Genomic DNA, 13,551 nt, shown 5'->3' on the forward strand with positions numbered 1-13,551 from the left:
ACAAAGGTATTCAAAGAAGTTTATATAGCTTTGCATTGCAGAGCCTCTTAGGAATGATTAGCTCCTTTCAATCCACTCTGCGCTGCTCTAAGAACATTAACTCTTCTGGAGACTCATGTTTTTTTTCCACTATTTATTTTTGCTTGATTTCTCTCTCATTTGAAAGATTGAAAGAAAGTCATTTTTCTTGGCACCAGTAAAGTTTATTTTTTTAATATTCACCATACACTAAATGAGTTTGAGGGAGTTAATCAGCTCTAAAACAAGCACAACTATCACTGCTCCGTTTGAACTTCTGCACCAAAACAATACGGAGAAAGTCCCTTTTTTTGTTTTCCACTGCTCCGCCATTAGCACAAGCTGACCAATCAGGTGTCGTGTATTCCCAACGCGCCCGCCTGCCGTCGCATCCGATTGGTCAACATGGTCATCAATTACGTTTCATCCGCTTCTCTCCTCCCTCCAGGGAATAAGGTAAGCTAACTGCGAACGATGGAAAAAGGAAAGCTCATTACCGGGGGGCGGAGAGGCACGTTATAGCCGACTACGAGAAGAAAATAAAAGAGAATTCTGTCCCTTAGTTTATGTTTATTTGTCTTAACTGTTATTCACTCAAGAAGAGGAAGCGCAACCGACAGAAACAAGGACTACAAGTGGAAAGCGGCGAAGTGACCGGGGAATCAGCAGGTACGTGAAGGGGACTTCGCAGCAGCAGCAGGTGCATCCAGTATCGCTGCAGTGCTGCAGTTTCGGTTGTCAACTGTCAACTTGTTGCATACTATTTACATAAACTGAGGAATGGAAATCGGTTCTCATTAATATTTCTTTTGAGGTGTAGCTTTTTAAAAGTTGTGATGTTTGTTGGGAGTAAAATACACGTCCTTAAATGAGCTACAACTGATCTCAGCTCAGCTCTGGCAGGAGCAAACGCAAACAGTCCTGTTAGTGGTCGTAGTGGTTGCTTCTTTATTTGACACACACATTGGTAGTCTGTTGCTAAAATTATTCAACTTAAATAGGTATAATGTAAGTTTTGTAATGTTTGCAAATATATTTAAATCTATTCTTCTCGGGCTGTAGTTTGGTTTCCTCGCAGTTAGGGACATTTGTTTTACCTTTAGCTATAACGTGAAACGTTCAGATGTTCTGGATAATGTATAATAGATGATATTTTAGTCAAACTAAAATGATCTTTTTACACCTTTTGACATTGTGGATTTTTTAATGTTTTTTTTTTTTTACAAGCAATTTAATGTCATCATGGAACTAACAGAGTAATTGATGATGAAGATGATGATTAGTTGAAAGTTGCAAGTTGCAGCCCTGTAATGAAGATTCCGAACTGGATTAACAAAGCAATCCAAATCACCCCATTTAATTACCATTTTCACAATTGTTACGTTGCACATCGTTGCAGATCTGTTGCTTGACAGTAATGTTAAAAACAAAACTGCCTTGTCCTTCCCTAACCTTCCCTCCTCTCCTCAAATTGATACCTGGCCCTAAATTATGCACAGGAGGGCCTTTTTACCTAATGACAGGAGCATGTTTTATTTAAAGTGGGGAACAAAAGGTAACGTTGCTTTTGGGGGGAAACCAGACACTGTTGTTTTGTGCTGTGGCTGAAACTGAAGCACTCATGCGGTGCATCGGTCAGATGGTCGGAGCAGCAGGAGGAGCACACTAGCCCCTCTGTGAGCCGCCGGTGGAGGCCCTGCTCCGGCCCGCTGACCCGGATCGACTCCACTGCACCCTCTGAGTCTGACCCGGAGGCCGCAAAGAGACCCCGACAGAGACGTTTGTGCAGAACAGGCAAGAGCGTAGGTGTGATGCACACGCACATATCGACAAACTAAAAAGCATGCGTTCACACACACACACACACACACACACACACACACACACACACACACACACACACACACACACACACACAGAGGTGCACACATTGACACCTGTTGATCTGAAAGTCATCTCAAGTCATCCATCTTGTCAGATGTGCTTCTGACTCAGAGAATGGTCTATACTAGACTATTGGACTGTCGCTGCATCTTGGGTTGGTTGTATTGTTTATGTGATGGCATGAGTTAGGGGCCTGAGTGTGTGCAGGAAGTTGAAAGGAGAAAGAAAGACAGAAACCAAAGATGGAAGCAAATAGAAAGGGCAAGGCTATAAAATGGAGAAGGGTCACAGAGCCATGGGCCCTCCATGTAAACTTACCCTGGGTGTTGAAACATGACCTCTTGTCAAGTCGCTCTTATTCCTTTTCACTCTGAGGGAACTACAAAACGTGTGCAGGGTATTGATGGGGCAGTCTTTAGAGGACATGTCAGACCCAAAGTACGACTTTAGGGTTTGGAACTGCATGCAAAGTGTAGTTTTTCTTTTTCTTTTTGATTTCGTAGGGCTGGTTGTTCTTTTAACCGCGGAAATCTTCTCCTGGTGGGTGTTGGTTTTTACTCGGTTGTTTACATTTTTTCAATGACCTTTCACACAGCCCACCTCTACAAGGATACACAAACTGGTTTGGCTGCGGGCTTAAGATCAGGTTCAGATGGGTTCAGCAGCAATAGTGAACCTCATGGAGGCCTTAGGAAAAACAAAATATTACATTCTCAAACATTGTGAAAAAGTTGCTAAAAGTGTAATCAGTAAGATTACGCAAGGGATATATTATGTCAAATTTAAAATAATAATAAAATTTAAAAAATGAAGCCGATTAAAATCCTTTATCCAATAACCTAATGCTGCTGTATTGAATCGTTATCACTCTTTGGAATCTAAGGAAGGTGTTTGAGTGAGATAATGGACAAGGATGTAGCAGGAAGGCGTCACACTTGTAAATCAGTTCACAGCTCGTTGGTTTCAGGTATTTGTTTTTACCTGAGATGTTTACACTTTCCCGTAATGGAAGTGTGATCTTGCTGTAATTCCACCTCATCCTTTTGTTACTTGCATGATGTCAGACTTTCACCAGCATTGCTGGTTTCAGGAAATACATGAGTTCATGTGATAACTGTGAATGAGTCAGTCTGAGTGGGCGGTGAATTCAATTGTGTGTTTTAACAGTAAAATGATTGACTTATTCAGTTGCAAAAAGAGGATTTGGAATGAAAACTCGTGATTTTAGATATAAATCAGCTGATGTGATCAAGTACCTGCAGTTTTTTATATGTAATATTGTGATAAGAACTGAAGATTTACTTAAAAGCAATAACAATGGGGTCAGGAATAAATTTGCGCCCAAAAAGAAGACGATTTTGCTTGTAGAACGACAATGTGAGCTGACCAAAGTCCACATTACTATCAAGGGTTGAATTGGTAGTAATGTTAAACTATTCAGGAGGACATATCAGAGATAAGCTCCAGACGTCACATCATGCATATAACATTGTTGTGCTCTAACATTATCATTAAACTGTGGTTCAGGCTGTTTAACATAAGGTGTGGCATCCTGGTTTGTGCAAGTCATCATGATGTCATGCTTAGATATGCTTAGATTGTATGACATCATTGCAGGAAGTTTTCTTTAACCCTCATTCTACCAAAAATAATTAACATACAACTACTACCTCATGGGGACCCTGAGAATGAACTAATGTAGGAAATAACCATTATTGCCAAATGTTAACTTATCATCTAAAAAAAAACCCCTAAAAAACAAGTGATTATTATTTTAGAAAAATCCCAGTTATTTGCATATTGAGAGAAATGAAGATATACATATGAGTGAATCCGACCCGTGTCTTCAAAGTGACTGACAGAGGAAATGGGTATATGACAAAAACCCGACCCAACCGAAGAGAGGGGCCTGCTTAAGATGACAAATACAAGTAAAAACAATTTCCCCACATTATTAAAAAGTAATAGGAAATAATAGGAGGAAAGTCTGAGTTTGTTTATTTTCTAAATTGGAAAGAAAACCTTGTGACCGTGTTTTTTGTGTGGTGGAGTCATAGATAGGAAGGTGATGCGGCTCAGTATAAGAACATTTGGCAGGACTGATTAAATTAGATATTTCTTTATGAGTCCCACATTGGGGACATTTGCAGGATTTAATTTAATAATTACTGTAAAGACTTTCCTCTTTTGTTATAGCTTTTGCATCGAGGCCACCATGGATGGCATCATGGAGCTTTTATCGCAACTAGAGAACTTGATGTTTCTCTCAGTAGTTTATGAAAAGCTGAAAGGAGAGTGAAAGTGAATATTGGCCATAGTTTCTTCAGGTGGCCAGAAACACAACTTCAAATAAATACTCATGATGCTCAATGACTGGCTGGATGTGTAAACTGTTTGCTAAAAATCATATAAACTGAAACGGTAAAGGAAGTTGATGCAGGTTTAAGTCACTAGTTCCTACCCTGTTATAAGTTGGTTTATATTTTCACAGTTATTGGCCTCGAAAGGAAAAATGCCTTCCTTCAATAGATAAGTGTTATTATTCATTTATTTATTGTAAAATGAGAAAAAAAAAGGCTTATTCAGCTGTTTTTATTTGTTATTTTTTTACCATGGGTTTGGCCACTGACTGCTCTGCAGCTGAGATGAAATGTTGTCCGATTGTCCTCCTTTTGTGCGGGGAACAGAGAGGCCTCTTCAGGTCCCGTAGAGCAGACGGGCGAGAAGGAGACAAATGGCTGACTGAGGTTATTGTTGTACTAATACGAGACCCCCTGAGGGCAAGCTGGAAAGTGTGTACGGTTATGTGTCTGTCGGCCTGCTCTGGCTATCTGGCAGCACCACACCTACACTATTGTGTGGCCCTATAGGACCCATTGGGATGGGGTAGTGTCATATGTCATGTGTGTGAGTAACCTTGTATGGTCCGCTGTGAAATATATGTTGACTCTTTTTTCTTTACCTTTTTTGAGGGGAAATGTAGACCAACAGGAAAAACTGTTAGCAGCAACACTGCAGAGACAACAAACACAACTCTCGAATGTAAATAGTCGTCGGGTCAGGAACGGTGCCCTGTGGAGTTTTCTTTGGAACCGAGCAAATGTTTACAGTGTTACTTTACCCTGTGTCCTTGAGCAAAAACATGTTTGGGTACCTGCACTTGTTTACATCCATGTTTACAAGTCATCTTTTCCCCGGCACTTTTGTCAGCCTTGAGTAGAAAGCTCATTCCAAATCCAAGCCACATCAAAAACATCACTAAAGAAGGGGCCTATGAAAAGAGGAAAAGAGTTTGTTTTTTTCTCACGCTGTTGCAGTTTATACCCCTCATCCTTTGTGTCTTGCTCGAGGGTTCATGTGAGCACTGTACCTCCATGACACGTTGCGTTAACAGTTCTGCTGGAGGGCCCTCTTACGTTCCACGGCCCCTGATGAAGAGGTGTGGGTGAGGGGTTGTCATCGAGACGTGAGCCGGCCACGGAGGCAGTAATGCGGCCATGATATTGCCGGATAAAAGAGTCATTTACAGCTGTCGGACATGGCAGGAAGTGGAGGCTTGATGTCTATTTTTATGCGTGCGCAGTCGGAGCTGGAGTGGCTTCGACACCTGGGTTTGTGACTCAGGTATGTTGCTGAGATAAGACGCCTTAGTACATAGAAATAACTGATAAGTAGCATGCCAGTTGATACAATAAAAGACACAATTTTTGTAAGTTCAAAAAGTAAGTTAGTTGTGAAAGAATTACTTGATAATTGGAAAATATTTTTTTTAAACAACAAGACATTTGAGGACGTCAAATTTGTGATGGGCATTTTTATAACAATTATTTTTTTTACATTAATAGTCAATTAATAAATTATCTGATTGATTATGAATCATTAGTTGCAACCCTATATATATATATATATATATATATATATATATATATATATATATATATATATATATATATATATTCTTTTTCTGAACTGAGACAAATGCATTCAGCCAAGCCATGAGCGTAGAATGATAATCACATCAATACTTCCTCAAGCAGCACCACATCTGACTAACACACCAGTTTTTTCCACCCAGGTTACAAAGTCCAGAGTGTGTGCAGAGTTTTCTGGTGTAAAGTTTAATCTCTGTGTAATTTATTTTACAGCCTTAACGCCACCCCCCCCCCTCCTTCCTCTTCTAAACCCCCTCTCATCCCTCGCTCTGAGGTAGGAAACCTTCCCTGCCAGCGGTAAAAGGAACCCATTGTGATCAGCTCCCCCAAAATTAACCACGGTGGCAGACTCTGTGCCGGGAAACACAATAGAGATTAGAAATCACTTGACTCCTGTGCGATGATCAGTACTATTAGGCTACTGTTTGAGTTTCAAAAGCGGGACAATTAAAAAAAAGTTAACAGAGTTTTTAGTGTCTGTGGAGGCGCTGCTGTAATGGGAGATCTATAGTCTGTGGTCTATGTAGCCTGAGGGGCAGGTGGTGCTCTAATTATCAGCACATTATACTCACTTTTTTCTTTCAATAGAGCGCCACTGAGTTGGAGGTGGGAGGACTGCAAAATCACAATCCACGTGGTAATGGTTACCAACAAAGAACAACTGTATTCCGGATAAAACAATAATTTTCTTTTTCATTGTCGCTTTATTTTTTGTATATATCTTATTGCAGCATAAAGCAAACTTCTCAGAGGAAAAAGCGCTTACCCAGGATTACTGAGTTTGAGAGACTTATCAGGCTGTTTAAGGGGGGGAATAGTTGGCTGTGTTACGTTGATCATCAGGTTGACAACACCGCATGAATGTTAACTCAGTGTCCACCTGGAAAAGATGAATTTAATGTGAAAAGCTGTTGGTGCTTTAATACCAGGAAGTGTTTTTCTCATCTATGACAAGGCTGTCAACTGCTGTGCTTCCAAAAAATGTAGCAGCACTAGTTTGTACGGTATATGGACATGGAAAAGCCATTGAACAAGTTGAAAGCTGAGATCTTTGCACTATAAAACCGAAAGCTGTATTCTTGTTTTTCTAGTGTTAAAGTGTCCACTAAATCACATTTATTCAAGGGTTCATTTTACAGAATAATCCCCTCTGCAGGCTTGATGAGCAGATTGAGCGAGTTAGAAGCAAGAGAAGGGAGATAATATTAGAAATGACAAGTAGATGTTGAAACTTTCCCTTTGTGTGTTTGGGGCCTAAATGCCAGGCTTTTTATAGGTATGATGGGTAATTTCATTTCAGTTGTCACTACTGTGCAAGTTGTTTTAGTTGTTTAAGGCTTTTGGATTGGATGTTTGTTTTAGTTTGTGGATGCTAGGGCCAAATGTTTGACGAAGGTTTTTAACTAGATTCAAGCAATACATTAAATATGTACTTCAGTGAGTTTATTTAACAGCTTTGAACATAAATTAAACGGTTCAGGCACCCAGAAATGGCAGGTTTGGCAAAATTGGATACCTTGAGGGATGTGATCGAGCCATCTGCTATTTTGTGTGCCTTGGTTTTTTGCTTTTTTCCCATATCAAATTGTGCCTTACAAGGTGGGAGGCAAGAAATCTGTCTACAGGGAGAAAAACGATGTCTCGGGATTCGGGACCCAAAGTTTCTGGACAAAAGTCACAGATCTTTTGTCCGAGGCGTAAACTGAGGAGGAGACGGGAGTGAAAAGCCAATAATTTAACGGAGTTTGAAGAATGGTAATATGAGACCGAATAATTCCGCATGTCAGAAAACCTGCTACCCCACAAGACATCTTTATCTTCATCTGCTTAATTATGGATCGTCACTTCCACTTGGATTAATGAGCTCGGGGCGGGTGCTCATGATAATTTGCCCACTTTCTTACTTGCTTTATTCCCACTTTGTATCGGCTCGGATTTGTTGTTGTCTTCAATGGCAGCCATGTTGGGCTCAATGGGGGGGGAAGTGAATTTGAACTGTTCACCCTTGCACACTGGTTTGCAATTCAAATTAAGTCCTGCGCAACACTGAGAAAACCATGCCGCTCTGCAAGGCAGCGTGTCGTGTTTCTGGACTCCCCTTTTCATGCCGCTTAAAGCATCCTGCCAGGTATAAAAGCAGAGCTTGTAGGCACATCTGTTCACTTTCATCACGCCGTATTAGATTGTTGATGGCGACCCTGGTATTTTACACCTTTTATTCTTTTCATCCTCGGATTACTTTTTTTGTTTTTGTCTGTTTCTCCTTCATCACCAGACATGATGTCAGAGACGTGCCCGTGTAACAGCAGGAGCGCCATGCATGAATTGCTCCGGCTGTCCATAAGCCGTTCCCTCTGACGTCAGTGCAGAATTTGTGTGCACAAGGACCACAAGGATGTGGCCGAATTGTATTGGTTAAAAATGTTCTGCATCTATGACGGATGATTGTTTTTGAATGCGTTGGTTAATTAACAAGAGTTGTTTTCAGAGATAGAAGGATAAAGAATCAAGCGAATATAACTCAATCAGGCTCAGCGTGTAATCATGTTCTAGGTGACTGGGTGTGAAGTGCTTTTACCTGAAAGAACTTACTCAACAATTTAAGTAAAGAGCGTGATTTGCTTCCAAACCAAGAGTTATCCTTATTTCTGCGAGTACAGATTAAGAAAACCTTAGTCAAAATTAGAGTTGCTGCTTTTTTTTTTAACTGAGGGCTGACAGTTTCCCCATTTCCAGTCTTTATGCTAAGCTAACTAGGACATGAGTGGTTTTAATTTAATTATAAAAAATATGGCAGACATTTTGACATGTCATAATAGGGTGTACTCAAAAACATTAAGGATATTTGTCTTCAACAAGGGAGGGTTGATATTTTTGCACGCTATACTCCCCACAGGTGTTTTTACTTGGACTGATCAGACCTCTTCTCAGCACTGTGTGAGTGTGTACGGGCTGAGTTTGATTGAAGCAGCCAAATGGAATTTAACCATAATTACTGGATCTGTCACAGCTGTGCTTTCCCCACTGCAACGTGTCAAACTGGCTTCTGTGAAATGAGGAAAATCCAGTGTGGCCACAGCATTGTTGGTGCATAGATCCACCCTCCTTCTTCTGGGCACTGTTCTAATCAGTGAAGGTAATTGAAAACACCTGTTGGGGTGTGTGAGGCCCTTAACGAGCACAGAATGGTTGTGTGGAACAAAAGACTCACTTTGCTTGATGCCTGGCTTCAGCAGATTTTTTTTCTGGAAGCACTATGGGGAAATTTATTTACTGTTGGAGACTGGAATGTGTTCCCCCCTTTTAAACTAATCCTTGTATAGCTTTCACTATATTCTGTGGTCTAAAAAAATCCATTCATTGGCAGTAATTGTCTCATATTAGATGGGTCTTGGGGCGCAACAAGGCCAATACGAGGAATGCTGTCGTCTCGGAGCTCAGCAGGTCACTTAGTACTGTAACCTGACTGTGGGCACTCGAGGAGGTCGGATGATTTCAGGAAGGGAAAACACGTACTCCTAATAATTATGGAAAAAATTATAGTGATAATGTGGAGATTTAGGATTTGTTTGACTTCAGAAAAATGGGGATAAAGTATCCCCATGAAAGGTGTTGGTGTGCAGTGTCTAAATACCCCGGGGCGAAAGACGCAGCCTTTCCATCTGTTAGATGAAATGTCTGGAGCGGACAAAGTAAAGTCAGCTGACTAGAGCAACGAAATTGAAGGCCTACTCTGTCACTATGTGCTGTTGCAAAACACTTTTTTTTTGTTGCAATTCTTGATTGGTGCTTAGGCGTCTTTGCAGAAGTTGCCCTTGCCCTTGTTAATCTGGCACTTCTTCTCTTGCATATTCCCAACACTGCAGGATTAAATATCTAATATTATTATGTAATGGGTATTTGGTATTGAAACTAAAACGTTGTCCTAGCCTTCTGTTGTGAAATAATCAGGATGTCTTACTGAATATGACGTCCAAGCCTCGTTTCAGAGAAAAATCCAGCACTCCATGTTTTCTCGCATGTGAATAGTTTTCTGGTCTCCTTCGTCCTCTATGATGATAAACCGAATACATTTGGAGTTTTAGACTTCAGGACAGACTTCAGGACAGACCACCTTGCACTTTTTTTTAGCCTATTTTAGTTGGCAGATTAATTGATAATGAAAATAATTATCAACCTTGCCTGTAGAAAATCATGACTTCCATTTGGAAGTAATATCTCTCCGCAACAAGTCACCTCGTTGCTTTATTGAATGTAACCCCACAGGGATTTATACCCCTGTGATCTTTCTGTATGCACAGTTGTTCATTCAACGAGGAAGTGTCCAGCAGGCTATCCTCTTATCTTTACCTGCCGTCTGTACAGGGCAATAAATGACAGGTGAGATCATTGCAGACAACAGTCATATAAGTTACATTTGAATAGTCGGTAAACTCGATAACAAGCACAAAATAACAATATTTTACTGCTGATGCCGCTGCGTAATTACTACTTTCCAACATGGTGATTATTGAATCCCCTCTGAGGTTGAGTTGTGGACGTGTGAGATAAACGGAGCATTACAAGTCGCCGAAAGTTAGATTTCTTTGATTCGCTTTGCATGAAAGCCGTGTACAGAGTACAACAATCTGTTTGCTTTACCTGCTGTATCTTTACCTGCCCGAGCTGTTTATCAGGCACATTCCTTTCAATGTGCCTCTGCCAAACAACCAAACCTGTGATAAGGCACAGCGGGTCAGAGTGCCACGCCACCATAAAGTGTCATGTGTTTGGCCTGCTGATCGATATTATCCCCATGCTTACCTAACACGGATATTAGATTGTTTTATTGTAGGGTTTTTATATTGTTAGTTGTTTGAAGTCCTCTGACAGATACTCTCAAGTCACTTTCTCTTCTTTATCGAGTGCTCTTTGAAGCACTTCTTAGGCACAATGTTGCCTTGTGCTGAATAAACACGCTATCGCGCTGTTGGTTAAGCACGAGAACATGCTCATATTTGCAATTAGCAAAAAACAAAGTGCAGCTGAGGCGGGTGGGAATGGCATTTGTTTTTCAGGTATTTGGTTATTTTTAGTCGACGTATTGACTATATGACTTTAAGAATGCGCAAGATGAACACATCAGGGAACATCAAGGTTATTCACCTTGTGGGGTGATGGAGAAAAAGGTCAGTGGATCACCAAAGATGATAGGTTGCATCCTCTGGCAACCGCGATGTCTGCACAAAGGAGCTGTCCCAATCCATTTCATAGAAGGTGAGATGTTTCCCTGGATATCTGCTGCTATCATTGCTAGAAATTCATAATTTAACATTTAAGCGTAAAAACAAAAGAATATTGTGATATTGTGTGTTTGTTTTTTTTAAATTAAATTTCTTTTGTGACTGCATTACTTCAAAAATCAGTATAGAAGTATAATTGTGAGGCAGGCTGAAGGAACAACTTCAAAAACTCTTTAAATAGCTATCTCTTTAAGATGCAACATTCAATCAAATTATCTTTTTTATTTGATTACTTTTCAGTACTGAAAAAACAATACGATTATCAGAACCATACATGCAGTCGAGGCTTGACGTCAGCGTCAAACCCCATGTGCTCTTGCTGAATTCGTACAGTGTCACGGCTGCTGCCAGTGCCAGCTCCGGGGCCACCACGGATGAAGTCATGCGTCTGTTCTGTGTCTGTGGTCGGCCTGTCAGGCCGCAGCTCATTGCGTAACATAACGGAGACGTTTGCAGCACCCACTGGGGCCGAGAGGGCGAGAGGGCGAGCGACAAGAGGTGACACGAGCTGAGCCAGCTGGTAGACGCTCCGATGATGAAAGCGGCGGTGAAAAATGACATCATTTCTGGTTTGCGAGGCACTCTTGCATAGTATTCGCATGTTATCTATTTTCTGACATTTTATTGATTTTATTGAGAAAATAGCATATGCAGCTATGCAAAGGCAGAAGGAGGATGTTGATGGATCTTGCCCAAAACTTAGGTGAAGACTCATCTGATTCTTGTATTATCTGTCCCACTGAGATGTAGACAGTGTGTGTTGCGTCTGTTGAGAGAAAAGGCTTGATTTATAGTGACCCAAGAACAATAGGTGTTTTTTTTCCTCTAATTTTAAAGAATATATTCCCGTAATGATGGAGTCATTGAGACTTTTCCCACCTTTTGAACAGGAAGGTGGTTATTTGTTATTGTATTTCCTTTCCTGTGGTGTTTGTCCTCAACTTCCTGCCGGGCCGTCTCTTCTTTCTCACTTTCGGTGTTTTTCCTCCTTTCGTACATTCCTCGTCCTGGCCCTCTTTTGTCACTGTGGCCCCCCTGTTTGCTGTTGGTATCGTACATTTGAATAAGGTAATTGTTTGCCTTGAAGAGATGTGGTGAAGTGCTGTCCCTGTTTTTAAGCTGTCGAAACGTGAGCCTTGATGTCGAGTGTGTGTGTGTGTGTGTGTGACAGACACGAGTCATTTCTCGCACGTATAGGTCAAAGTTTACCACCTCATATTAAGAAAAGTTGGTTGGAAAAATGATTGGTATGTTCAAGGTGCAAGACGTATTGTTTCCTACATAAAGTTTTATTTCATGTTTAAAACATGGCCCTTTTTGTTAGTGTCAGTTTAGTATTCAGTTGCAATGCAATTGCCTCCATAAATGTCTTTTTTTATCAATCATTCCACATCCAACTTTGACCCAGAACAGTATGTTCTCAGATTTTAAAACACATACTAAAAACTGAAAACAATACTCTGCAATAATGGTGAATTTGCATGCCCCCATTTCCAGACCAAACGCACCTACACTCAAACAAAACTCCTGTCGCCTGCAGCCTTGTGCTATTCTAGTGTGGAGGAATTCCTACAGTATCCAATTAAATTCACCATGACTAGATCATATTGCAGCCCCCCGGGGGGGAGTCCGTAATACAAAAGTAATTGTCTTCTCAGAAGCCACAGAAGTAATACAAAGTTTATGATTCACAGTGTTCAGTTTTAAAGCTCGACGTTGCCAGGCATGTTGCATTTCCTGGTTAATGGTTGACGAGGGAGGATACAGAGTGCTTAACGGAGAACATTATTAATACGCTCCTATTGACCTTGTCATATTTTGTGCGGGTGCATGTGTGTGCCACATACAGATGACGGGGCTGCTGGCGAGTTACAGCCCTGCCATTGTCGGTTTATTTAGGTGTAGTCAACTTTCGTGAACACATCAACATGTAATTAAGTAGTCCAAATGTTAATATTGTCAAGTAGGTATTTAGGCCAGATCAAGGCAGGAATGCAGAGCTTATTAGAGTGTGACAGCTTGTCTTGATCAGTTAGAGATTTTAGACAGCGATGTGAGCACTGCCCAGCAACACACAGCTACAGTCTCTCTCCCCTGCACACTCAGAGACGCGGCCTCTTTTTTGTGTGTTTGACGCACATACAGGAGAAAATTGCATTGCGGACGTCGGTCATAACGATGCACGGCAACATGGTTTTCCCTTTCCCGCTAATGGATGCAATGCTCCGCCAGTGGTCAACACCCGACCACATCCACCTTTTCAAAAACAGCTTCCTCTCCGATTCTGTTTGATCAGGGACAATAGGAGTGAGGTCTTTCAGGCCTTGTGGGAGGCTCGAGTCCAGAAGTGAAGTCATAATGCAGTATTACTCTGTGTGTGTGTGTGTGTGAGAGAAAGAGATTCCGCCTTTTATCCATTTTAATCCAGAAATGGG

General features: G+C 41.1%; 1 protein-coding gene across 2 annotated transcripts in view; it reads left to right on the forward strand.

Annotated features, from left to right (window-relative positions):
* The first annotated feature begins 497 nt into the window (after positions 1–497).
* The window catches only part of shroom1 (shroom family member 1), a 29,722-nt gene continuing 16,668 nt past the window's right edge, over positions 498–13,551 (forward strand). For both annotated transcript variants that reach the window (XM_068601175.1, XM_068601177.1), the window contains exon 1: positions 498–687. The gene's annotated coding sequence lies outside the window, so the exon portion shown is untranslated. The remainder of the gene's footprint in view (positions 688–13,551) is intronic.

The sequence above is a fragment of the Clinocottus analis genome, unplaced genomic scaffold, assembly GCF_023055335.1.
Source record: "Clinocottus analis isolate CAN_PGR_092001 unplaced genomic scaffold, fCliAna1.0.p SCAF_5, whole genome shotgun sequence".
Taxonomy (NCBI): Eukaryota; Metazoa; Chordata; class Actinopteri; order Perciformes; family Cottidae; genus Clinocottus; species Clinocottus analis.